General features: G+C 37.4%; 1 protein-coding gene across 4 annotated transcripts in view; it reads right to left on the bottom strand.

Moving 5' to 3' along the window:
* Positions 1-26,957, bottom strand: part of NBEA (neurobeachin) — a 625,086-nt gene that overhangs the window by 569,200 nt on the left and 28,929 nt on the right. The gene's annotated exons all lie outside the window — the stretch shown is intronic.

The raw sequence follows: 26,957 nt of genomic DNA on the forward strand, positions 1-26,957 counted from the left end.
TCCTAGGACTATGCCTGATGATATGCTATGAGTCGGCCTCCTGGATCTACCCAATAATGACTGAGTGACCATTTGGTACCAGGAATTAAACCCAGGTCTAGCACATTCTAGGCATGCATCTTAACTAATACACTATTTCCTGGCCCCAGAGGTGTAGTCTTATGAAATGCGCTTATGTTCTGCTGGTACTGTGTTTGTATGAAATATGATGTTCATCTGATTCTCAGACTCATACAGAAAAGTTGTTGGCATTATGCATAGAGAAAGACAAAAAGATAGATATAGTCATGCCCATGGATGGTAGGCAATGGGGCCTAAATTCCAAATTTTTAATAACCAGTGAACATGAGTCCTGTAATGATGAAGAGTCTGGAATTACATAAACTGGCACTTACTATACAATAGCTTACAAAAAGTCCTTTGGGGAAAGATGGGGCAGTTGTGGATGGCACACCCAGTAGTGCTCAGAACTTTTCCAGGTTCCATGCTCGGGAGTGATCTCTCACAATCCTCTGGAGACCATCTGTGGTGTTAAGGATTTGAACATGGGTTGATGGGAAGCAAGGCACAGGTCTTAACCACTATACTATCTCTCTGACCCTAGAAGTTTTCTTCAACAAAAACTGTGCTCAGCTTTTTCATCTGTGCAGTGTAGATAATGATAATTATCTATCCCATTAATGTGGTGAGCTTTAAGGGAGACAAATCATTCATTCAAACCCAAAGATGCTAATCAAAAGAGAAAAAAAAAGAAGAAAAAATTCACATGCAGACTTCTCTTTTTATAGCATTTATTATTTTAAGGTTTTAATTAACAAAATGGTTAAGATATACATATTTGGTAAACCATGTTTAAAAATTATGAAGATAATATTGGCAGAATTAAACCACTGATGATGAGAAAAATGGATCTACATGGTAAAATGAGCAACCTAAACAATATAGGTATTATTCAACATCACAACTTGGCAGGGAGAGCCCTGAGTTTATTACTGACACTGGGAAGTGGGTAAGAAACAGATAATTAATTACAGAACACATAGGTGATATTTCTATAGAATAGGATTTGTCTTATCTCCAAGAAAGAGATTTTCTATAATAAACAGGAAATTAATACCTAAATTTAAAAGTATGTTAGCATGTACATAAACGAGGCACTCTCAGTTGAGAAACTGTAACATGTTCTTTTGTATTTTCTATTTTTTCCATAACATTGACTACGTGCATAATAAGAAGCAATCGCTGAAAATTACTGAAACACTACAAAGCTAAAAACTTGAAAACATAAATTCCTAACCACTCAATTACAACGATTATGTGTTTTTCACCCTGTATTGTCAGGCAAACATAGCTTGTGGAGATGAGAGAGAAAAGAGAAGTAAAAAGAAAAATGTGTTTTTGTGGTCTTATTTTAAAAAAGGAGTATCATACAAAATACACTGGTAACTCTGACATATGTGCATAATTAGTTTTCAACTGGACCTGAACTCAGTAGAAAGAAAGAAATTTAAAGAAACCAGATGCTCCAATGAGGACAAAAGCAAGATTATTGGGAATGAGTCATAGAATACTGATTGCTCTGATACATTGATATCAGAACAAACAATTATAACATTAAAATAATTTTAAGTAATAGTTTTGGTAAGTCCATGTTCAGTGTCTAATTATATATGCTGCTTTCTAAAGTAGAGTGAAAATGCAAATTGTTGGGATGAGAATGAATTGAAAGGCTCATTACAAAAGAAACAAAAGAAACAGGTCAGATGAGATTATCCACTGTGCTAGTGAAAGAGGTTACAAAGAAAACCTGTGAACCAAGTAGAAAAAGTTCTATAAAATCCTAAGCAATGACAATAAGCATAGTAAAGGAGGCATGGTAAAGGAGATAGAGCACATTAAAGACAAACTGCTAAAAGCATATGTTTTTTTAAAACAAGAATCTAGAGGCAAATATAGACAAACTGTTTATCTTAAAATACAACAAACTTGAAAATAATGTAAAAGCATTTATATTACAGTTAAGAAGGTAAAAGAAAATATTAAATTTCTTTGTTGTTACTGTTGTTACTTTGTGCCATACCTGGCAATGCTAAAAGCTTAGTCTTGGCTCTGTGCTCTGGGATCCCAAGAGAGCTCAGGTGATCATACAGGGTGGGGGAGGGGGTGTGTACCAGGAACAGAACTGAGGTCAGCCAAATATACCTGCTACCTTATAAAAACCAGAGGAAAAGGGTGAGCATACTCAATTTTTTAAGAAAAAAAAAAGCCAATAATGAACAAACAGGATAGTAAAAGAAAAGGCTATGTTATCTTGCATTTCTAAGCTGTACATGTTTGAAAGGTTCTTTTTTAAATTTGATTTGGCTGACAAGATTTAGCTTAGGAGTGACTTCTCCTGAAACTATTTTTGAACTAATTTCCTGAGCACATATCTTATGCCTTTCTTTATGAAAGCATTTATTAGACTTTAATGTTACCATTTGATTATTGGTCAACAAGATTCAATTAATACAACTTGGGTGAATACCACATATTAATTGCTTTGACCCATCACATCACTTGACAAGTACTAAATAAAACATGACCATATGCTGAATCACTGCACTATTATGGAAGAAGAAAGTTGTTTAGAGGTTTGTATCCTCAAAATGCTCATGAAAGAGTGACACTGAGAATGGAATGAGGTGACAAGAAGACACAGAATTAGCTGCAGAGTGCAAGTCTAGCAGTGAGCGTTTGTCAAACTCAATTTAATTATAATGTATTTTAATTCTCAAATCCATATATTTAAAATGCACTACACTGAAATGAACTACATTTTAAACTTAACAAAAACTAAGGTATACATTTATTTCAATATCCATTACTGTATTAAAATTACTAAAATAATATGCTTAATTCCTATGTGCTGACTGACATTTAAAATGTTTTTCTTAAAAATAAGTTATTGAAGGGGATGTGGTGCCCCAGCAGGTCAGCCTGTACCCATAAGTGCATCAGCAGTCTGATAGTGCCTTCAGGCTTCTTATACGCAAAAATTGCCACTGTGCCTTTGGTCAAAACCCAACAACTTGGGACCAAGTTTCTGGAGAAATGAAATGGCCAAAAGCTAGGTATGTGGGAGTCATACCCACAAACCACCTATGGCTCAGCTACACAAGCTCATTTACCAGCTTTGTTTCAGAGACCCATAAATAAATCTCAAAGGAAATCAAAAGCAATAGTTAATCCTGAACCCACTCAAAGCAGGAGAGACTGGGGTAAACTGCAGGGGGTGCGGGTCAGCCTGGTGCCCATCCAAGCAGAGCCCCCAGCATCTGCTTGCTCCCATAATACAAAATCACTATCCCTCACCTCACTGAGATACAATCTGCTGAAATTCTGATTATGCGGATTTGTGACTGAAACTGAAATCTTCAGGCTATCTCAGGATTAGCATGGGCTACCTCACCCCACCTTCCAGAAGCCTCAGCAGCACGTCCACACCCCAAATCTGCCACCTAGTTAAAAAAGCTACTCCAACCTTACTTTCCAGATAAAAATTCTGAATGCTCTGATCAAACACGATGACCTCTTAATACCTTTGTTGCAAACCATAATGCACAAAAGGAGAGAGTAAAAGAAGAAAAATCCCTGCAATAGAGGCAGGCTGGAGTAGGGATTGGGGGTAGGAGGTGTTGGGGAATGGTGGGAGGGAAACGGGGCACACTGGTAGTGGAAAATGTACACTGGTAGAGGGATCAGTGTTGGATCATTGTATGACTGAAACCCAATAATGAACAGCTTTGTAATGGTCTATCCCACAAATGTTAAATAGAATTTTTTTTAAGTAAGTTACTGAAAATATATAGACTAAATTTTTCTCCACTTTCATTTTTCAGAATAAGTATTTACAGTATTTTCCTAATCCTACTGTAAGATAAGTATTTTTTAGATGCTTGACTATAAGAATTATACTAAAAAAAAATCTGATAAGCAGAAGGCTGATAATTGCATAAGCATAAAACAGAATAAAGAATTCAAACTGGGTGCCTGAGAAACAGCATAGTGGATAAGTACTTTCCTTGCACACCCCCTTTTTGATCCCTGACTCCAATCGACCTTAAGTGATCCATAAGCACAGAGCCAGGAGTAGAACAGACCTGAGCATTGCAGGGTGTGTGGCCCAAAAATTAAAGAGAGAGGAAGAGAGGAAGAAAGGGAAAGGGACAGGGACACAGAGGGGGGTGGGGGGGATGATCAATTGGAAACAAACCAGAGAAAATAAAATAGAAGATATCTGTCACTAGCTACTCTGATTATTTAAGACTGATGAAGTTCTATCACGTTCTCAAGCTTTCATAGTCACTAAAAAAGAAAAATTTGGGTCATATTTGTCATAAAGAAAATATTAATCCAACTGTCTCTCCAAAAAAGATAACATTATCACCCTGGTTTCATTTTTAGTTGGAGTTAGCTCTAAACAGGAAAATATAAAACTCTGGGGATTCTAAACAACGCTCTGGCAGTACTTAATGCCACTGGTAAAAGACTGAAGCACCTGCAGTAGGGACAGAGTAGAGACTACCTGTGGTTACAACAATGACACAATGATGGCATCAGTGTTGAACAGCCTTCGGTCAGCCTCAAAATCATAATCTGACAAACAAGCGGGGGCAAGGGGACTCTAACGTGGGGTAAGAGTACTACAGGGTTGGAAGAAAAACAATAATACAAAGAACACTTTCCTTTGTTTTTCATAAATAGACTATTAGACAAAAATATGTGAAGAATATATCTTCTGTAGTTCATAAATTATTTATGCTACACAGTACAAATATATTAAAATAAGTATATTCATATTCAAGAGTTTTGATGTATTATCTTGCTCGTCCACATAAAAGCAAAATAATAACCACTTGGAGAATAATGATAATAACAAACAATGGCTTTACATAATAATCTGCAGTGAAACAGAGTATCACCATTTTAAATCTGAGAGTCTTTTATATTATCTATTTCAGTTGCTCCTTCATAGAGACACCAGGTCTTTAAGGTCAAATGTGCAAAACTCAATATACTTTGAATTTTTACAAAAATATAATATACCATTCTCTCCGGATTTAATGTAGGTAAATACAGCATTATTTACCTCCTTGGAAATCAAAGTAATATTTATTTATAAATATAATTTAGTAGAAATTAGGAGAGAAGAAAGAGTAACAAAGGGATCCTTTATGATTCAGACTTGGTAATCATAAAACCTAAAGTGAACAGTAAAAGTAACAAAAGTGGAATATCCATTTCCTAATCTGAAGGCCAGAGGTCTTGCCTCCACTTCAGATGGAATACAGAATAGAAAAAAATAGCATTAACAAACAACTAAGTGTCTACAGTGACTGTCATATATTTTTTTCAGACAATCTGCCCTGATCACTCTTTGATTTGTGTATTTCATTCTAGTTCTTCTTAAGACTTCAAAATTATAAGGGCTCCTTGAACAGAAAATTCACATGTTTGGTTCTTAGTTTTGGTTTCCTGAGCAGTCCAGCACCACTAACACGGATACTCAATCTAGCCAGTAAAATGAGTCTGGAGCTATCAAGAAATGTACATCTCAAATAACTGTTGAGACAATCCAAATTGAGCAACAATTCTTAATGCCAATAGTTTGATTAAATTAGTTGACAAAGACTGCTCAGCTGACTAATACTAAAACTACCAATTTTTACCAAGAGCTTGATACTGATCAACAGCCACAACTGGGACCAAGCAATAATACACAAGGTAGGGTATTTGCCTTGCATGCAGGAAACCCAGGTTTGATCCCTGACATAGCATACGGTTCCCAAAGCACCACCAGGAGTAGTTCCTGAGTGCAATGCCAGGAGTAAATCCTGAACGATGCCTAGTATGGCCGAACTTAGCTCCCACGACTCCTAAGAATACAGAGACAATCTCCCTGTGTTGTATCAGCTGATTGATATCTAGCCAATTTAAGGACAAAATTAAAAATCAAATGAGCAGAGCACCATCCTGTCCGCTGCTGCACCATCCTCCTGCGCTGAGCCCTGTTTTCTCCCTCTCCCAGGTCAGTGAACCAGACCCGGGCTGCCATTTCCCCTGTGCCTGCATCCCAGTCATACCCTCAGACCTTGAGCCACCCAACCTCCCTGAGTGCCACCCTCCAGCTCTGAGCCAGGTTTGCTCCCTCTCCCAGGTTTATGCCTCTCCACCTGCTCCCCACCCACATCATGGTAGGGGACATGGCTTCCACAGAAGTAGGCATATTCTCTTTTGGCCACAGTTATTTTCCCCTTCTCTGGCACTCTGGACTTACATTTTCATTTCCATCACCTAATTCTGTGGAGAATATCCTTGCCATCTCAAACACATTAGGCCAACAGTCCAGTAGCCTATTCCAATTGCACTATAACACTGATGTCACTAGAAGCTCTACAAGCCCAATATAAAAGAACACATCCTCTGAAGCTTCACTAGAGACCGCATATAAGCCACTGAGGAGCACCTGAGAAGAAGGTGAAATTCTAGAAGGGGGAAAAGATGACCACCATCAACCGAGCTCATCCAGAACCCTTTCTTGCAACTAGAGGGGAATACCAATAGTGAACTGGAAGGTTACACCTCCATATTACTACAAAAACATGAAGAAACAGCAAAAATCCCCACCAGGACAAGAAGATGATAAAAAGGGTCCAGACACCTCTACAAGCATTACCCACTAATACGATCTCTCCGATAAAAAATTCAGAGATGAAATGCTGAAGCTGTTCAATGAACTCAAAGAAACGTTTCAACAGACATCCAGTAAATTAAAGGAGGACAAGAATGAAACAATGGAATGGAAAGCCAAGAAAATACAGGAAGAAATAAGAGCAGAAATTAAAAAGCTACAAAAATAAGTGTCGTGAATAAAGGATTCTGTAGATGAACTTAAAAAGTCAGTGGGTGTCTTCAATAGTACAATGGTTATAGCCAAAGACAGAATCAAAAAACTTGAAGATGAGCTGCAGGAAGCTTAAAGGCAACAACAAGCAATGAGAAAAGACCTCAAAATAGCTCTTAGTCGAATCAAGAGACCTAGGGGATTATTTTAAGAGAAAGAATATTAGAATCATCAGAGTACCAGAAAGATAGGGAGACAACTCCAATGAAAAAGCCAGTTAAAAATATCATTGCTAAAAGTTCCCAGAGCTGGACAATGCAGGCATCCAGATCCAAGGAGCCCAAAGAGTGCCAGCTAAAAGAAACCCTAGTAAACAGACTCCAAGACATATCATAGAATGATGGATGCCACGATTAGAGACACAATACTAAAGGCAGCAAGGTCAAAGAAGGAAATCACATACAAAGGAGCACCCCTTAGATTTACAGCAGACCTATTAGACGAAACCCTCCAAGCCCGATGACAATGGTGGGATATAGTAAAAAAACTCAATGAAATGAACGCCTCACCAAGAATATTTTATCTGGTTAAACTCTCACTCAAACTGGAAGGAACTATACACTATTTTATGGATAAACAACAGCTCAGGAACTTTATAGACTCAAAATCAAACTTAAAAGGACTAAAGGGGTTAATGTAAGACAAGATAAACCTCTACAAACACAACAAACCCCTACAGAAAGATGGCACAAAACCCCATGACAATAATTTCCCTCAATGTCAATGGTCTAAATGCACCAATTAAGAGACAAAGAGTGGCAAAATGGATTCGGAAACTAAAACCAACATTCTTCTGACTACAAGAAACACATTTGAACAGTCAGAGCAAATACAGACTCAATCAATGTCAAAGGATGGAAAACAATCCTGCAAGCAAACACTCTCAAAAAAGTCGAAGTGGCCATACTAGTATCCAACAACATAGATTTCAAGTTGAAAAAGATTAGATGGGACAGCGAAGGCCTTTTTTACTAATCAAGGGATATGTACAGCAGGAAGAAATTATACTCCTAAACATATACGCACCTAATGAGAGACCAGCTAAATACTCAAAACAACTGCTAACAGATTTTAACAAGGACATTGCTAGCAACATAATAGTAGTTGTAGACTTCAACACTGCCCTATCACCTCTAGATAGATTAACAAGATTAAAACTTAGCAAGGAAACACTGGCCTTAAAGGAAGAAATAGAAAAGAGAGCTGACAGATCTATACAGGGCTTTGCATTAAAAGAAAGAATACACATTTTTTTTCAGTGCACATGGAACATTTCCCAAAATAGCCACATGCTGGGTCATAAAACATACCTCAATAGAATCAGGAAGATAGAAATTGTATCAACTATCTTTTCATACCACAATGCACTGAAGATAGAAGTTAATCACACACAGACATAGAGAAGCAAATCAAAGACCTGGAAATTAAACAACTCAATGTTGAACAAGTGGGTCAGGAAAAAAAATCAAGGGAGAAATCAAAAGATACCTGGAAACAAATGAGAATGAAGACATGAGTTACCAGAACCTATGGGACACAGCTAAAGCCATGATAAGGGGAAAATTTATAGCTCTGAAAGCATTCCTCAGGAAGGAAGAAAGGGCCCACATATGTAACTTGACTTCACAGCTCAAGATCTTAGAAAAGGACCGACAGAAAGAGCCCAAACCAGCAGAAGGAAAAAAATAAAACTTAGAGCAGAAGTTAACGACATGGACCCAAAAAACAATCTGAAAGATCAATGAAACTAATAGCTGGTTCTTTGGTAAAATAAACAAAATTGATAAACCACTATCAAGGCTCACAAAGAAAGAAAGAGAGAGAACCCTAGTAAACCAAATTAGAAATGAAAAGGGGGACATCACAACAGAAACCAAAGAAATTTAAAAGATCATCAGAGACTACTTTGAAAGTCTGTATGTCAGGAAACAAGAGAACCTAAAAGAAATGGATAAATTCCTGAATTCCTATAATCTCCCAGAGTTGAACCAAGAACATAGAGAATACCTGAATACACCTATTAATATCAAAGAAATTGAATCTGTAATCAAAAGTATTCCTAAAAACAAAAGCCCAGGTCCAATGGATTCACTGGCGAATTCTTCCAAACATTTAAAAAGGACCTGTTGCCAGTTCTTCTCAAACTTTTCTAGGAAATTGAAGAAACAGAAATTCTCCCAAACAGTTTCTATGAGGCACATATCTCCCTAATACCAAAAGCAAACAAAGACACCACAAAAACAGAAAACTACAGGCTTATATCCCTGATGAACATGGATGCAAAGATCCTCAACAAAATATTAGCAAATAGAATTCAACAACTCATACAAAAGATCATACACCACGACCAAGTGGGATTCATCCTGGGGATGCAAGGAGGGTTTAATATTCAGAAATCAATCAACATAATTGATTATATCAACAAAAGATAAAAACCATATGATCATTATCAAAAGATGCAGAGAAAGCATTTGACAAGATCCAGCACCTGTTTATGATGAAAACTCTTGCGAAAATGGGTATAGAAGGGACTTTCCTTAATATAGTCAAAGCCATCTACAACAAGCCTATGGCAAGTACCATCCTCAATGAGGAAAAACTAAGAGCCTTCCCTCTAAGTTCAGAGATGATATAAGGATGCCCACTCCCACCACTTCTGTTCAATAAAGTACTGGAAGTACTTGCAATAATGGTTGGGCAAGAAAAAGAGATTAAGGGCATTCAGGTAGGAAAGCAGGAAATCAAGCTCTCACTATTCGCAGATGATATGATACTATACTTAGAGAACCCTAAAACCTCTACCAAGAAACTCCTAGAAACAATAGACTTGTATAGTAAAGTTGCAGGCTATAAAATCAATACCCAGAAGTTCATGGCTTTCCTATAGGCAAATAATAATAAGAAAGTGACGTGAAAAAAGCAATCCTGTTCACAATCGTGCCCGGAAAATCAAATACCTGGGAATCAGCTTAAGTAAGAAGGCAAAGGACTTGTACAAAGAAAACGACAAAATGCTACTTCATGAAAAAAAAAAAAAAGAGGACATGAGGAAATGGAAAGATATCCCCTGCTCATGGATTGGCAGAATTAACATTGTCAAAATGGCAATACTCCCCAAAGCATTGTACAAGTTCAATGTGATGTCTATAAGGATACCCATGACATTCTTGAAAGAAATGGAGCAAACAGTCCTGAAATTCATATGAAACAATAAGCCCCCACGAATAGCTGAAGCAGTTCTTGGGAAAAAGAAGATGGGAGGAATCGCATTCCCCAACCTCAAACTCTAATACAAAGCGGTAATAATTAAAACAGCATGGTACTGGAACAAAGGCAGAGCCGCAGACCAATGGAACAGCGTGGAATATTCTGAAACACAACCTCAAATATATAATCATCTAATCTTTGATAAGGGAGCAAGAAATGTGAAGTGGAGCAAGAAAATCCTCTTTAACAAATGGTGCTGGCAAAACTGGACAGCTACATGCAAAATAAATGGGCTCAGAAGTCTACTTAACACCATGCACAAAAGTCAGATCAAAATGGATTAAAGACCTCAACATCAGACCAGAAATTCATCAGGTATACTGAAGATAAGATCGGCAAAACCCTCCACAACATTGAAGGTAAAGGTATCCTTAAAGGTGACACACCAATGACCAAGCAAGTGGAAACAGATATAAGCAAACAGGACTACCTTAAACTGAGAAACTTCTGCACCTCAAAAGATACAGTGACCAGAATACAAAGACAGTCTACAGAATGGGAAAGGATACTCACCAAATGCCCATCTGATAAGGATTATCAAGGATTTACAAGACACTGGTTGAACTCCACAAGAAGAAAATACCCAACCCCATCAGAAAATGGGGCGATGAAATGAACAGAAACTTTCTCAAAGAAGAAATCTGAATGTCCAAATGACACATGAGAAAATGCTCTTCATCACTAATCATCAGAAGATGCAGAACAAAACAACAATGAGATACCATCTCACACCATAGACACTGGCACATATCCAAAAGAACAAAAGCAACAGGTGTTGGCATGGATGTGGGGAGAAAGGGACTCTCCTTCACTACTGGTGAATGCCAACTGGTTCAGCCCTTTTGAAAAACAGTATGGACAGTTCTCAAAAAATTAGAAACTTAGCTCCCATTTTACCCAGGAATACCATTTCTGGGAATATATCCCAGAAAAACATATGCGAAAATGTATAGCAGGAATGACATTTGCACTTATATGTTCATTGCAGCACTGTTAACAATAGCCAGAATCAGGATAAAACCCGAATGCCCCAGAAGAGATGGCTAGTTAAAGAAACTTTGGCACATCTACACAATGGAATACTATGCAGCTGTCAGAAAAAAATGAAGTCGTGATATTTTCATATAGAGGATCAACATGGAAAGTATCATGTTAACTGAAATGAGTCAAAAAGAGAGGCACAGACATAGAAAGACTGCACTCATTTGTGGAATATAAAGTAACAGAATGGGAAACGAACACCCAAGAATAGTAGATTAGTACCAAGAGGATTACTCCACAGCCTATAAGCTGCCCTCGCATGCTGAGGGAAAAGGCGGCTCAGATAGAGAAGGGACCACCAAGTAAAAGGTGCTGGGAAGGCCCGCACGGGATGGGAAATGCGGGCTGAAAGTAGACTACAGACCAAACATAATGGCCACTTAATACCCCTATTGCACACCACAACACCCAAAAGGAGATAGAGCAAAAGGGAATGTCCTGACACAGAGGCAGAGTGGGGTGGAGGAGACAACGGGGTTGGGGTGGTTGGAGGGATGCTGGAACCACTGCTGGTGGAAAATGGGCACTGGGAGAGGGACGGGTACTCGATCATTGTATGACTGAAACGCAAGCACGGAAGCTTGTAAGTCTGTAATTGTACCTCACGGTGATTCACTAATAAAAAATTCAAAATAAAAAAAATCAAACGACCACATAAAAATTCAAAAGTGACATAATCAAGAGTTATGTCACTCTTCTCTCAGTGCCTACCAATTTAAAATATTTGTAGAACAAAAAATAAACCTTGTTGTTTCACATCTGAATGTCATGAAATATTGGGGAAATAACCCAATGATTTCAGTGAAATGAATTATAAAATTAGATATAATAGAAGAAAGGATAAGAGATTTTTTTAATTTTTATCAATATTTGACACTATTTCACATTTCGGCATTTCATTCTCTTTCATCCTTACACAAAAAATGAAGCCTAACAGTATAGCTATCTTCCTACCCAGCCTCCCTCACCATACAGAATTACCTGGTGATGCCCAATTAATACTTCCAATTCCAAGCAGAATATACTGCTTCAGAAGAACAAATTGTTTAAACCCTCCCCAGTATCACTGCCATATTAATATTCCCTAGCTCAGCAGGAATCAAATATACTTTATGTTTGCTACTTTATTTCCAAATACAAATTTCTGCTATTGTATTTATCACGTTTTTCTATTTTTGTTGCTTCCAATAACATAAAGTTCCCAATAAATGGGTCTGTACCTTTAATATTTGCATATTAAGGCTTTTCATGACAGAATGTCCTCACCCCACACCAGGCTGTCTTCACCGCACCTCGGAGCAGGGTGGTCTTAGATTTCCTCCCCACCCCAAGCAGAACCCTGGCAGCAGAAAACCTTCAGAACCCAACCATAGCCATGCTCAAGGCCATTCTCCACACTCGGATGAGCCTCACCTATAAAGGAAGCTGAAGAGGAACACAGGTATGCAGGACCCATGACTGATATCTCCAAGCTCACTCAAAACGGGACTGAGCCTCCTCCCCCATCTCCCCAGCTATCCAGTAGCTTGGCAGTCACACCCACAAACTGCCCCTCCTCCCATAATCTCATCAACAGCCAATATCCAGAGACTATGAAATGAAGCTCCCAGAAGAAAGCAACATAGAACATCCTGGAGTGTACAACCACAAATACTCTAGCCCATTAATGTACCAAAAATAGCACATATTTGTTTGGTTTTAATATACATGCTTAAAATCTCATATAAGGTTTTCAATGGCTCCAGGATGAAATACAGCAGTCTTCATACACTTTCTCTTATGGTGGTGGGAAGGTTCATGGTAGTAGGATTGGTGTTTGAATATTATCTGTAATGAACTATTGTGAACAACTTTATAAAAACAAAATTTTAAAAAGGCTTTTCATATACATACAATGTTTTATGTAATAATTATTGAGTATAATATTAGTACCACATTTTTGTTTTTCAGTTCAAGATACAGCCAGGAGTGTGAAAATGGATGGGAGTGGTTCTTAATACAACAAATATCAGAACTATCACTGTCACTGTCACTGTCATCCCGTTGCTCATCGATTTGCTCGAGCAGGCACCAGTAACATCTTCATTGTGAGACTTGTTGTTACTGTTTTGGACATATCAAATACAACATGGATAGCTTGCCAGGCTCTGCCATGCAGGTGAAATACTCTCGGTAGCTTACCGGGCTCTCTGAGAGGGACAGAGGAATCAAACCCGGGTTTGCTGTGTGCAAGTCAAATACCCTACCCGCTGTGCTATCGCTAGACCAGCCATAGTTCAGTTGGTAGAGCAGAGGACCAGTGGTTGAACCGTGGCAATCAGAACTATAAACTGAACAAATCATTTCTTTAAATGAGCTATGAAAAGATTAGGAAAGAAATTTATGTAAGCCATCAAAAATAAGAGTCAAGCCTGCTTCAATCCCTGGCACAACATATGTTCAGCCAAGCATTATTAGGAGTGACCCCTGAGGGTAAAACATGGAGAAAGTCCTGACAACTGCTAAGTGTGGCCCCCTCCCCACCCCCCAAAAAAAACAAATCAAAGAGAAAAAAGTGAAGATTTTTCAGTATACAGCAGTTTTTTAAGTCCTTTAATTTCTTAGAACACATTAGAAATTCTTAGAGAATCCTAAATACAAAATAAAAAGAATAAGAAAAAAAGCCTCTTACAAACAAACTTATACAGTAACATGGCATTCTACACACAAGAAACCTTGCCATTCCTATATGAAAATAGTGAAACAGAAGAGAATCAATGCCATTCTACAACTGCACCTCTAAAAAACCGAGTACTGAGAATCAGCTTAACAAAAGACATAAAAAACTTATAGAAAAAAATTGAATCATGGGCTGGAGAGATAGCACAGCGGGTAGGGTGTTTGCCTTGCATGCAGCCCGACCCGGGTTCGATTCCCAGCGTCCCATGTGGTCCCCTGAGCACCGCCAGGGGTGGTTCCTGGGTGCAGAGCCAGGAGTGACCCCTGTATATCGCCGGGTGTGACCCAAAAAGAAAAAAAAAATTGAATCACTAAAGAAAAAAACAAACATAGGAAATGGAAATTCACCTCCTGTTCCTGAATTAGAAATGGATTAATATTGTCATGATGACAATACACCCCAAGCACTAAATAGATTCAATACAGTCCCTATAAAAAATGCCTACTCCAGGGGCCTAAGAGATGGTGCAGAGGGTAGAGCATTTGCCTTGCACATGCAGGCAACTGTATATGGTCCCCTGAGCAACTCCAGGAATGATCCTTTAGTGAAGAGCCAGGAGTAAGCCTTGAGCATAGCTGGGTATGGACCCAAAACAAAAAATAATAGCGCCAGAAAAATGTAAACGTCTATTATATTCTGTAACATATGGAGTAATAGAAGCTTCCAAATGGCCAAAGCAATGAAAGGAAAAAGGAAAGGAGAAAATGTCATGGATATCCTGATAGGGACTGCATTAAATGTGTATAGTGCTTTGGGCAGTATTGCCATTTTGATAATGTTAATTCTCTCTACCCATGAGCAGGGGATGTGTCTCCATTTCCTAGTGTCCTCCTTTATTTCTTGAAGTAGTGTTTTGTAATTTTCCTTTTATAGGTCCTTCACCTCTTTGGTTAAGCTGATTCCAAGGTACTTGATTTTCTGAGGTACTATTGTGGTGGGATTGTTTTTTTATAGTCTCTTTCTTCTCTTTCATTATTTGTATATAAGAAATCCATGGACTTTTGGGTGCTGATTTTGAAGCCTGCCACTTTACTATATCGACCTACTGTTTCTAGGAGCTTTTCTGTAGAGTTTTTAGAGTTTTCTTAATATAGTATCATATAATGATACTATATACAGTTTGCAAATAATGATAACTTGACCTCTTCCTTTCCTATCTGTATGCCCTTGATATCTTTTTCTTGTCTAACTGCTATGGCCAGGACTTCTAGTACTATACTGAATAGGAGTGGCAAAAGTGGGCAACCTTGTCTTGTGCCCAATCTTAGAGGGAAGACTTTTAGTTTTTCCCTATTGAGAATGATACTTGCCATGAGCTTATGGTAGATGGCTTTGACTATATTGAGGAAAGTCCCTTCTATACCCACTTTGGCAAGAGTTTTCATCATAAACAGGTGCTGGATCTTGTCAAATGCTTTCTCTGAATCTATTGATATAATCATATGGTTTTATTATTTCTTTTATAGATATGATTAATTATGATGATTGACTTGAGAATGTTAAACCATCCTTGCATCCCTGGGATGAATCCTACTTGGTCATGGTGTGTGATCTTTTTGAAGAGTCGTTGGATACTATTTGTTAATATTCTGTTGAGGATCTTTGCATCTGTGTTCATCAGGGATATCAGTCTGTAATTCTCTTTCTTTGTGGTATCTCTGTCTTCTTTTGGTATCAGGATGATATCTGCTTCATAGAAACTGTTTGGAAGTGTATTATGAGTCTTCAATTTCCTGGAAAAACACTCCTGAAATTTATGGAACAATAAACCCCCACGAATAGCTAAAGCAATCCTTGGGAAAAAGAAGACAGGTGGCGGCACCTTCCCCAACTTCAAACTCTACTACAAAGCAGTAGTAATTAAAACAGCTTGATATTGGCTAGAAACAGTCCTGCAGACCAATGGAACAGAGTTGAATATCCTGTCACAGACCCACAAATATACGGCCACTAAATCTTTGACAAAAGAACAAAAAATGTGAAGTGGAACAAGGAAAGCCTCTTCAACAAGTGGTGCTGAGAAAACTGGATAGCTATCTGCAAAAAAATGAACTCTGACCTCTGTCTAATGCCAGGCACAAAAGTCAGATCAAAGTGGATTAAAGACCTTAATATCAGACATGAATCTATAAGGTACATAGAGGAAAACGTAGGCAGAACTCTCCATGATATTGAAACTAAAAGCATCTTTAAGGATGAAACAACACTGACGATGCAAGTGCAAGCAAACAGAAACAAATGGGACTACATCAAACTAAGAAGCTTCTGCACTTCAAAAGAAACAGTGACCAAAATACAGAAAGAGCCCACAGAATGGGAAAGAATATTTACCCAATACCCACCTGATAAGGGATTAATATCAAGGATATACAAGACACTAGTAGAATTGTAGAAGAAAAAAACCTCCAACCCCATCAAAAAATGGGGAGCAAAAATAAACAGAAGTTTCTTCAAACAAGAAATACAAATGGCCAAAAGGCACGTGAAAAAATGCTCCACATCACTAGTCATCAGGGAGATGCAAATCAAAACAACAATTAGATATCATCTCACACAACAGAGACTGGTACACATTCAAAAGAACAAAAGCAACCAGTGCTGGCATGGATGTGGGAAAAAAGGAACTCTCTTTCACTGTTGGTGGGAATGCGGACTGGTCCAGCCTTTCTGGAAAACAATATGGACAGTCCTTCAAAAACTAGAAATTGAGCTTCCTTATGACCCTGCAATACCACTCTGGGAATATATCCCAAGGATGCAAAAAAGCACAGTAGAAATGACATCTGTACCTATATGTTCATTGCAGCACTGTTCACAATAACCAAAACAACCCAAGTACTCTAGAACAGATTACTGGTTAAAGAAACTTTGGTACATCTACACAATCTAATACTACGCAGCTGTTAGGAGAGCTGAAATTATGAAATTTGATTATAAATGGGTAGACATGGAGAGTATCATGCTAAGTGAAATGAATCAGAAAAAGAGAGACAGAGAAGGACTGCACTCATTTGTGGAGTATAGAACAAACATCACATGAGGCTGATACCCAAGGACAGTAGATACAAGGGCCAGGAGGATTGCCCCATAGCTGGAAGCCTATTTCATGAGCGGAGGGGAGAAGGCAATGGAATAGAGAAGGGATCACTGAGAAAATTATGGCTGGAGGAATCAGTCGGGATGGGAGATGTGTGCGAAAGTAGATAATGGACCAAACATGATGACCTCTCAGTGTCTGTGTTGCAAGCCATACTGCCCAAGAGGGATAGGGAGAGGGAGAGGAGAGAGGGAGGTGGAGGGAGAGGGAGAGGAGTAGGGAAAGGGAGAGGGGGAGGGAGAGGAGGAGGGAGAGGGGGAGGGGGAGGGAGGGGAGGGGGAGGCGAATGGGGAATATATTCTGCCATGGAGGCAGGGGGAGGGTGGGAAAGGGGAGGTATACTGGGGATATTGGTAGGGGGGGGAATGTACACTGGTGGTGAGATGGGTGTTTGATCATTATGTTATTGTAACCCAAACATGAAAGCTTGTAACTATCTCACAGTGATTCAATAAAATTCTTTTTTTTTTAAAAAAAAAGGGGGGGGAAGGAAAAAAAGGAAATGGGGAGGAACAAAGAAAATGGGAGGCTTCTCTTTCCCCAACTTTAAATTATACTACTAACATAAAGTAACCAAAAAAGTGTGGCACTGGAATAAAAGCTGACTCAGACCAATGGTATAGAAATAGCAGTCCAGAGATAGGTTCTCAGATATATCTAAGAGACAAAACTTATATCTAAGAGACAAAGGAGGAAAGATTATCAAGAGGAACAAGAAAAACCTTTCCAACAAAAGGTGCTGGGAAAACTGGTCAGTCAAATGTAAAATAAACTTTGATCCTTATCTCACACCATGTATAACAGTCAATTCAAAATGAATTAATGACCTTGACATCAGACTTGATTCCTTAACCTATATTGAAGGAAACATAGAATCCTTCAAAACACTGAGTTAAGAAGCGTCTTCACTGATTCAATGCATGCAAAGGAAAAAAAAAAAAAAACGAAGACCTAAAATTAATAAGTTTCCTCACTGCAAAAGAAACTGTACCGGAATAATAAGACACCTCCCCGACTGGGAGAAAGTATTTTGTATTTTTCCATCACTCATCTAACACAGGGCTAATAACCAAGATATTTAAAGCACTTGTAAAATTTAACATGAAGATTTCTATTTTTAAGTGAAAGCTTGTCAAAAGCTAAATATGAACATTAATAACAATTAAAGAAGCCACTAAAATAAGGAAAGCAAATGTAAAAAGCAAGCCTAAAAAAGCTGTTAGATAAAATTATAAAATCCAATTAAAAATAAGTTGGCAGAGGAAAAACAGATACAAAAAATGGTAAAAACACCAAAGTACACAAATATTCAACAAACAACAATTTCAGCATAGCCTTCCTTGTAAAATATATATGACAGCAGCATTAAGTTATACTGGAAATAAATATTCCATTTAAAAAGCCTGTGGTCAGAATATATTTTAAATTAAAAAATAAAACTAGCTATATGCATTCATTGTAACCATTCAGAAATTAGTAACAGAATAGAAAAAAACTTACTATGCACATTCTAATAAGAGCAGATTATACAATATAACTTTTATGTAGATTCAAGACAGCATTATATAATAAAAACATTTCATAACAAAATGTATGACAAAGTTAAAAACCTCACTTTAAAGATTAAATTTTACAAAGTTAAATGAGGATGAATGAAGTAGAAGGAAGAAATCAATTGACTAAGTAGAATTACAAAGCCAAACTGCATTTTTAATGATTAAATAAACTGATAAGATGCTAACTTGACTGAATGAAAGAAATAAGTAGCAAATATTACCACTATCTGGAATGATTCATCACTCCAAATCCTACAGAGATTAAAAAGACATTACAGAACTGTTTATGAAGGATCTCCAATAAATCTGATTACTTAGATGATATAGACAAATTCATTGCAAAACACAACTTCCTAGACAGACACAAGATACAAGATAAGTGAAACCACGAATTCTCTATATTTACTGAAAAGTCGTATTTAATTGCCCAAAATACTCCAACAATAAAATTATAAACCCAGATGGATATTTTCAGAAAATTGGGAAAGAAGAACACCTTCTAACCCATTTTATGATAATCCAAATAGCAAACAAGAAAATTACAAGAAAAAAATATAAACCAAAACCTCTCAGGAGCATGGATTCAGAAATTCTTTAGAAAAAAAAAAAAAAAACGGAAGCCCAGTCTAGTAACACATAAGTTGAAAAATATAGAATTATCCAAACAATGAAAACACTCTAAAATCAATGTAACATTACCACTGGGGAAATAACATGACTGACACATTCACTCCGGAAAGTGATCTGGCAGCTCCAAACACATGTTAAAGATTTATTGCATGATCTAACAATACGGGTCCCTCAAAATTCTGTGTATGTAGAAAATATATAAAAATCCATGTATGTGTAAAAATATACATATATTTATACATAAGTATTCATGAAAGTCATTAAACATTAATAAAAGACAAAAACCTGCAAACATTTCAAATTTCCACAAGGATAATAAAAATATGATAATCCATGCACAATAGAAGATTACATAGCAATAAAAAGGGACATGACTGTTTCAAAAACCTGCTAAATGACAGCAGGCATACAGGATGACTCCATTTATACAAAATATTCAGGAAATATAAATTAGTGATTATGAAGGTTGGTGACAGAAATGAAGAGTAACTGTGGCAAACATGAGAAAGTTTCCTTTTAGGGGTGAGAAAGATGTCCTAAAAGCATGTTACCAGTACAACTGAATGACTGTGTAAAAATACTAAATCTCCTTGACTTACAAACTGAAACTAGGGAATTCGGCAATATATAAACTATATCTTTAAAAGGCTGTTGTGCTAAAACATAATTATTGGCATATTAATGACAATAATACCATGAGAACTCTTCAATCAACATAAAAAAAATTATATGACAAAACCACCAATGCTTAATAGAAACTCTTTACCACACTATTTCCTCACCCAGATAACTTCTAACATCTTAATGGTGACTATTTAAAAAAACAAAAAAAGCTGAAAAAGTTAAGAAAGCTATTTTTCCTCGCATGTATTCAACACTAATATTGAAGACCCTAGCTTGTACAATAAGGCAAGGAAAAAGTAACAGTTATGTAAGAAGCAAAACTTTTTCCTAAAGACATATAGAGAAATCAGTTTATATTAAAGTTTCAGCTACATAACACCTAAAAAAAATGTGATTTTACCAAAGTCAGAAAACAATGATCAATACAGAAAAATCAATTTTATATGCACACTAATTCAAAAATTTTTCAATTCTATTAACTTAGAAAAATGCATCACAAAAAATACAAGCTGTAAATTACAAAACAATGTTTCCTTATGACGGGAAGGAATTACAAAAAGAATAGCCATTAAAAATAGCCATTAAAAACTGATGAATAATATATTATCGAAATTTAAAAGTACTTATTCAAAGATATCTTTGGGAAACAAAAAATTTAAAACTAAAACATTTCCAGAAAAACACTTCTCTGACAAAGGTAGAGTATCTGAGGACAGATAAAGAATAAAATGGTTATACCCAAAGCATGTTAAACAAAGAATTAAACGATATAAAACTTTTTATTTAAAATGTAGTGAGGGGCTGGAGCGATAGCACTGGGGGTAAGGCATTTGCCTTGCACTCGGCCGACCCAGGTTCGATCCCCGGTATCCCATATGGTCCCCCAAGCACCGCCAGAAGTAATTCCTGAGTGCAAAGCCAGGAGTAACCCCTGAGCATCGCTGGGTGTGACCCAAAAAGCAAAAATAATAATAATAATAATAAATAAAATGTAGTGAAAGGTCATTTTCGGGCTAAGAACTCTGGGGCCTTCTCAGAGTGAGGCAGGGAGCCTCTCCCCACTCCCCCAAAATGAGTGGAAGTGGAAGCCCCAGCAGCCACACCCACACCCCAAAGCAGGCGTTAGGCATAACCTCAGAAGAAATGCCAAGTCAAGCTGATGCAATGCAAGGTACACTGGCCTTCGGCCTGAACACTCAGGGGTCCCCTCAGGAGGGGCTTAGAATTTTCCCAAGTACCTGGAGCAACACCTCCATGTTCCACAATACTGACAGTCCAGTAGGAGTACAGCAAATGAGACAGGAAAGCAGCACAGGGACAAACAAGCTCCATACACAAAAACAGTACAGAGAAGGATCAACAAGCAACACAATAAACTCTCAGACAAGGACTTTTAAGACCCCATTGTGAGATTTAACAATTTTTTTTACTTAAGTATTTTTATGATAATTCTATCAGCCATTTTGTTGCAATAAGCAATATAAAATAAATTTGTACTTTTGTGACTGCTAAGGGGCAGGATTGGGGGTGGGGTGGGAGGAAACTGGGGACAATGGAGGAGGGAGGGTCACACTGGTGGTGTGGTGGGACTGGTGTTGGAACACTGAATGAAACAACTATATTAGAACAACTTTATAAAACAAAACAAAATGTGGTAAAAGGTTTAAAAAGCATTTTGTTAAAAGTTTTAAAATAGCTAATAAGGACATAAAAAAAGTGCTACACAGTACTAGGTACCACAGAAATTCAAATTCAAACCGAACTAAATATTACAAAAAAAAAAAAAATCAAGGATGGATAAAAGAACCACATCACTAGAAAAAGCTGGTAAGAGTGGCATCTTCACAGTCACAAGCACAAATATATGGCCACAATATAAAAAGTTCAAGAAGGATCTTGTTAAATCCAACATATACCATTTCTCTGACCCGGCAATTTATATCTTAGATACAGATTCAAAAGAAATAAGTAAGATCCCCAATAAGCTTGTTTAAGAATATTCAAGTAATTTTTAGTCATAATGTTCCAAACCCGATATAGTCTAGAGTCCCATCAATATATCTTAAAATGAATTAACTATGGTAAATTCAGCCGATAATCTGTTACTCAGAAATAAAGAGAAACAATGTGGTGATATACACAGTAACATGAACAAACTGCACTATGTAAAAAAAAGTACTACTCAAGAATTCATGCACACTGATAAATGAGATTTATAAAAAATTCTATAACAGCCAATATTAATCGTGTTTTATAAAAAAAATCTACAGATTGGCTACCTCTGGAGAAATAAGAAAAATTTCTTTGATGTTACTATAATGTTTGGACAGATTTGGGTTCCCCAGGTTTACACATTTGCCCAAACTCATTAAATTTTTTGTTAATACTATTCTTTTCATCGTATATAAATTGAATCAGAGGTAGGTAGTGAAAGACTGTAACCAAATAATGAATTCAAACTAACATGCATATATTGGAATAACTTAGCTTGAAATGCAGCTCCATACACATACAGAAAAAAAAAATCCAAGACTGACTGATGGATGCATGATAAAACATGCTTCTGATAAAATGTGAAATGTAGACTCTGGGTTTAGATAAGTATGTGTCTCCACTGTAATATCTTAATTTTTTTACCAGTGAAAACTGACCATCATAGGCATGTGAGCTAGCACTAAAGCTTGTCTTAACAGCTATTCCTGATTCAGAGTGGGTTCTGAGTATTCCTCAAATGCATTACTCTTTAAGCAGCACTGCTGAGAAAATGCCCACCAAAAGATGAGGAGAGTAATTAAAGCAGAGATTTTCAACCTTTATAACACCAGAAAACCAGCACCAGTTTTTCCCCTGTGATAGACTAAGTTAACAACCTCAATGGTAAGGTTAAGGTTTGGGGGACACACCAGCAGTGCCTAGGGGCCACTCTCCTGGTTATTTTCAGGGGCACTGTTACTCTTGACAGTGCTCAAGGTACCATATATGAAGCTGGTATAAGCACCATGAGAGCTGCACAATCTCTCCGGCCCCTGACCATGACTTTATTAGCCTTTTGTATCAGAGCACCAACACCAGTCCACAAGAGGGCAGCTGAAAATCACCAGATCAAAGAACAACTTTAAACTGGTTCCTTCTACATTTCCCCTCCAGCCTTTCACAAACACTGACTGAAGGAACACAGCATGACCATATTCAAAACATGAAGCCCAATTCTGAATTTGTGAACCTTTCTCCTAAAAGGAAACTGGCTCAAATTTCCAAGGTAAGTTAGTTGTTCATCAATTTGCTCGAGCGGGCACCAGTAATGACTCCATTGTGAGATGATATTCGATTAAATGGTAGAGAAGAGAAAAATTGCTGAACAGGGCAGGAGGAGCAACTCATCAGTAAAGCATAGATAAGCATGAGATGAGCCCTGAGTTTGACACCTGGTGTCACACAAACCATTTCTCACCTCAACTCCTGGGGTAGTCCTGGTGACTCAAATACTACCAGATCAAGCACTTAGCTGTCAGGGCTCACTGCAGAGCCCAGCGAGCATCACTGGGAGTGACTCTTGGCCTATACCACACTAAAAGTGGCCCCTATAAAAATGCTTCACGATACTAGACATCACAACATAGCAAAACATCTATCAGAATGGCTAAAGGAACTAACCTGATGCCTCACATACGTATTTCAGGCCCAGTGGGTTCCAGCCATAGAACCACAACAAAAGTAAAATTAAAAATGAAGTAATTATGATAATATGGAGTTCTCTTAAGTACTTAAGCATAAACACAAAGTTGGCAAAATACAATGGTACAAAAGTCCTCTAGAATCAAAACGCCAAAACTAGAAATATAAAAAATAAATAAATAACACATTTCTCCTAGAGAAAACAATAATAGTAAATGGTCTGTGATAGGCAACGACAAATCAATATATCAACTTTATGACTCAGGTAACTCTTAATATGATAATCTGTATGACACTTTTCACATTTTCCCTGCGGTTCTGCTCCACTCAAAAAATGTTGTGTTTTCCTTTAAAAGTGCACAATTTTTTGTACTGCTTTATAGGATATATGAAATCTGTCTCTGTTTAAAAGACCTGGGCATCTATCTATATTATATAAGGTCAGTTACTTAATCTTATTTTCTCAGATATGAACTGTAAGGCTTTATCTCAAAATACTATGATAAGAAATATTATGTTTATATACAAAATTGAATGATATGCAGCTGTAAGGAACGGTGAAATGTAATTCACTGCAACTTGGGTGAAACCAGAAGGGCAGGTACCGTGTTAAGTAAGGCAGAAGAAGGAAAAATACAGGATGGTCTCACTTATCTGTCCTCTAGATAATAGTTGGACAAGAGGCATTCCTAAATCACCCTTGACCCCAGATTATAGGGAAAAGGACTTACAGCAAAGAAATCAAGAGAGAAAGTAAAAATAGGCGGGTAGGCAGCAATTGGGGCAGGGGCCAAGGGTTTATCCATCTAAGCCACAGTCAGTAACAATGAAAGCAGGCGATCAAACCCCAACCTGAGAAGAGGCAGGCTAGGAGCTGTGAGTTGTCTTTCTCCAACTATCAGTAGTAAATATAGCATTAGAACACATGTCTAATGAAGAGAAGAGGCAGGCTAGGAGCTGTGAGTTGTCTTTCTCCAACTATCAGTAGTAAATATAGCATTGGAACACATGTCCAGTTTCACTAGCCACAGCAAAACTATAAAAGGCCGAAGCAATAGTACCAGGGTAGGGTGCTTGCCTTCCATATGGCCACCAGGGTTCAATCCCCAGTACCACACATGATTCCCCAAGTCCACCAGGAGAGATCCCTGAGTACGGAGCCAGGAATAAAGCTTGAGCACTACTCCAGGTGTGGCCAAAAACTAAATAAACAAAAGAATAATAAAGGGTAAAAAAAGAACACACACACAAAATATACTAATCTTTAAAAAAAGGATACCCTATGGGCTGGAGAAATAGCACAATGGTTAGAGTGCTTGCCTTATGCCTCCCCCCCAAAAAAATTAAATTCCAGAAATTTCTCCTTCCATGCTACTCAGAACTCCACCTAAAGAGGAGGATAAAGAATATGAAGCAGGGGCTAGAGTGATAGCACAGCAGGTAGGGCGTTTGCCTTGCACACGGCCGACCCAGGTTCGACTCCCAGCATCCCATATGGTCCCCTGAGCACAGCCAGGAGTAATTCCTGAGTGCAAAGCCAGGAGTAACCCCTGTGCATGGCCAGGTGTGACCCAAAAAAAGCAAAAAGCAAAAAAGAATATGAAGCATCACACTGCATCCTTCTTCAAGGAAGTTCTGTTATAGAAAAATAATTTTACTGGAAATAAAATGTACTTAGTGACATTTGTGTACAAAATAATTTACATACACAGACCCTACTTCAGAGAAGAGGAGAATTATCTTTATTCCATTCTCATATATAAAGATTATATAAATTTATATGAAGTGGATATAGATATAAACACAGATAGAATGAGCAGCTCTGGAGATATAGTAATACAAGGCCCAAGGCCACAGAGCAAGAGATAAGTCTTAACCCAAAGGCCAAACTCTTCACAGACAATCAGGATACCAAATTGATTGTCCTCAAAAAGCATTCACACATTAATATGTAAATCTAAGTTCAGAGAGTTGTATGCATCAGCTCTATGAAAAGCCTAAAAGAAACAGGCAGGAGCTGGAGTGGTCAAGAAGCAGCACTCACTAATTAGATAAACTTCACAAAACAGGCCGTCCTTCCTTCCTTTCTGCCCGATCCTGTGTTTCAGGGAAGGATCACAAGATGCACTGGAAGAGTAAGAGAGTACTAGTCTATCTTATCAGATCAACACAAGGAATGGATATATCGATTTGCTTCAGACAATCCAGAGTCCTTAGCGTCAGATTCACCCAAGCGTCGCTTTTTTTTTATGGTGAAAAATATGGGGATGGTATTACCAAGATTATATAATCAAGTTAGTGTTTTAACTAACATTTAATTTCCTTTATTTTTCGAGACACATTTTATACTATAACATTCCTGAAATCAACACATCACTCAAAATTGATGTGTACATTTAATTTAGTAGTTTCTTCTTTCTCATCATCAGCTATTATTAAATTAGTAATAGGCAAAAGACTAGCAGCATACCTAACAATATCTTGTTAACTATCATAATCCTACTTGATGCAAATAAACAATATATGATTCTGCTTTGTTCTGTAAACAGCTGCTCTTCTGAACTTTTCTTTATGAACTTTTCACATACAAAGACATTTCAAGCATTTATTTTATTTCTCTCTCCTGACCCTTTGCAGTCCAAGACTTTGATTTTACCAACTACAGTTTTGCTAACCACATTACATTTCACATGACTCCCAAGGCTGTTGAGAGATTAATTTATTTACAAAGTGCTAATGGAATGCAAAACTGAAAATGCTTAGCCTCAAAACTCTGTTTTAAATTTAAGACACAGAACAGAGAAAGAAGCTTAAGCTAAATGCTGAAGGATAGGCAAGAATCTGACAGAAAAGAAAGTGCTACTCCTAATATACTATTTTGAATGAAATGTCCCTATCTGAAATACCCTTACCTCCCTTACCCTGCCTCCCAGCAAACACCTTCCCAGTTGTTCATCCTCCAGAGTCAACTCCAATAGCTCCACTTAAAAGTCTTTCATGACTCATGCAAAATGGCTGCCACAGTTCCTGCTGAAAAACTGTTACTAGTATAAACTTCTACACAAAGAAAATAAAAAGCAGAGTCAGGATTTAAATTCAGGTCAGTCATTTTTAGACAGATAGTAATATTTGTTTACTAAATGAGATCTCATAAAAATTTAAAGTCTTGTAGGAAAAACATCATTTTACTCATCCTCCCCAGGTATGAATTATAATGCCTAAACAGGAAACTTTAACTTCCAACCATCACCAAGTCATGAAAAGCATATTTGCATCTTCTCTCCATCAAGTTTGCAGAAATCTTTTCAATTTAAGACCATCCAAAAAAAAAAAAAAAACCTGCATCAAAGAAACTGTACAGTGGATAGGACTCTTGTGTGGCCTTGTACACAACCAACGCAG

The sequence above is a fragment of the Sorex araneus genome, chromosome 1 (assembly GCF_027595985.1).
Source record: "Sorex araneus isolate mSorAra2 chromosome 1, mSorAra2.pri, whole genome shotgun sequence".
NCBI classification, from domain to species: Eukaryota; Metazoa; Chordata; class Mammalia; order Eulipotyphla; family Soricidae; genus Sorex; species Sorex araneus.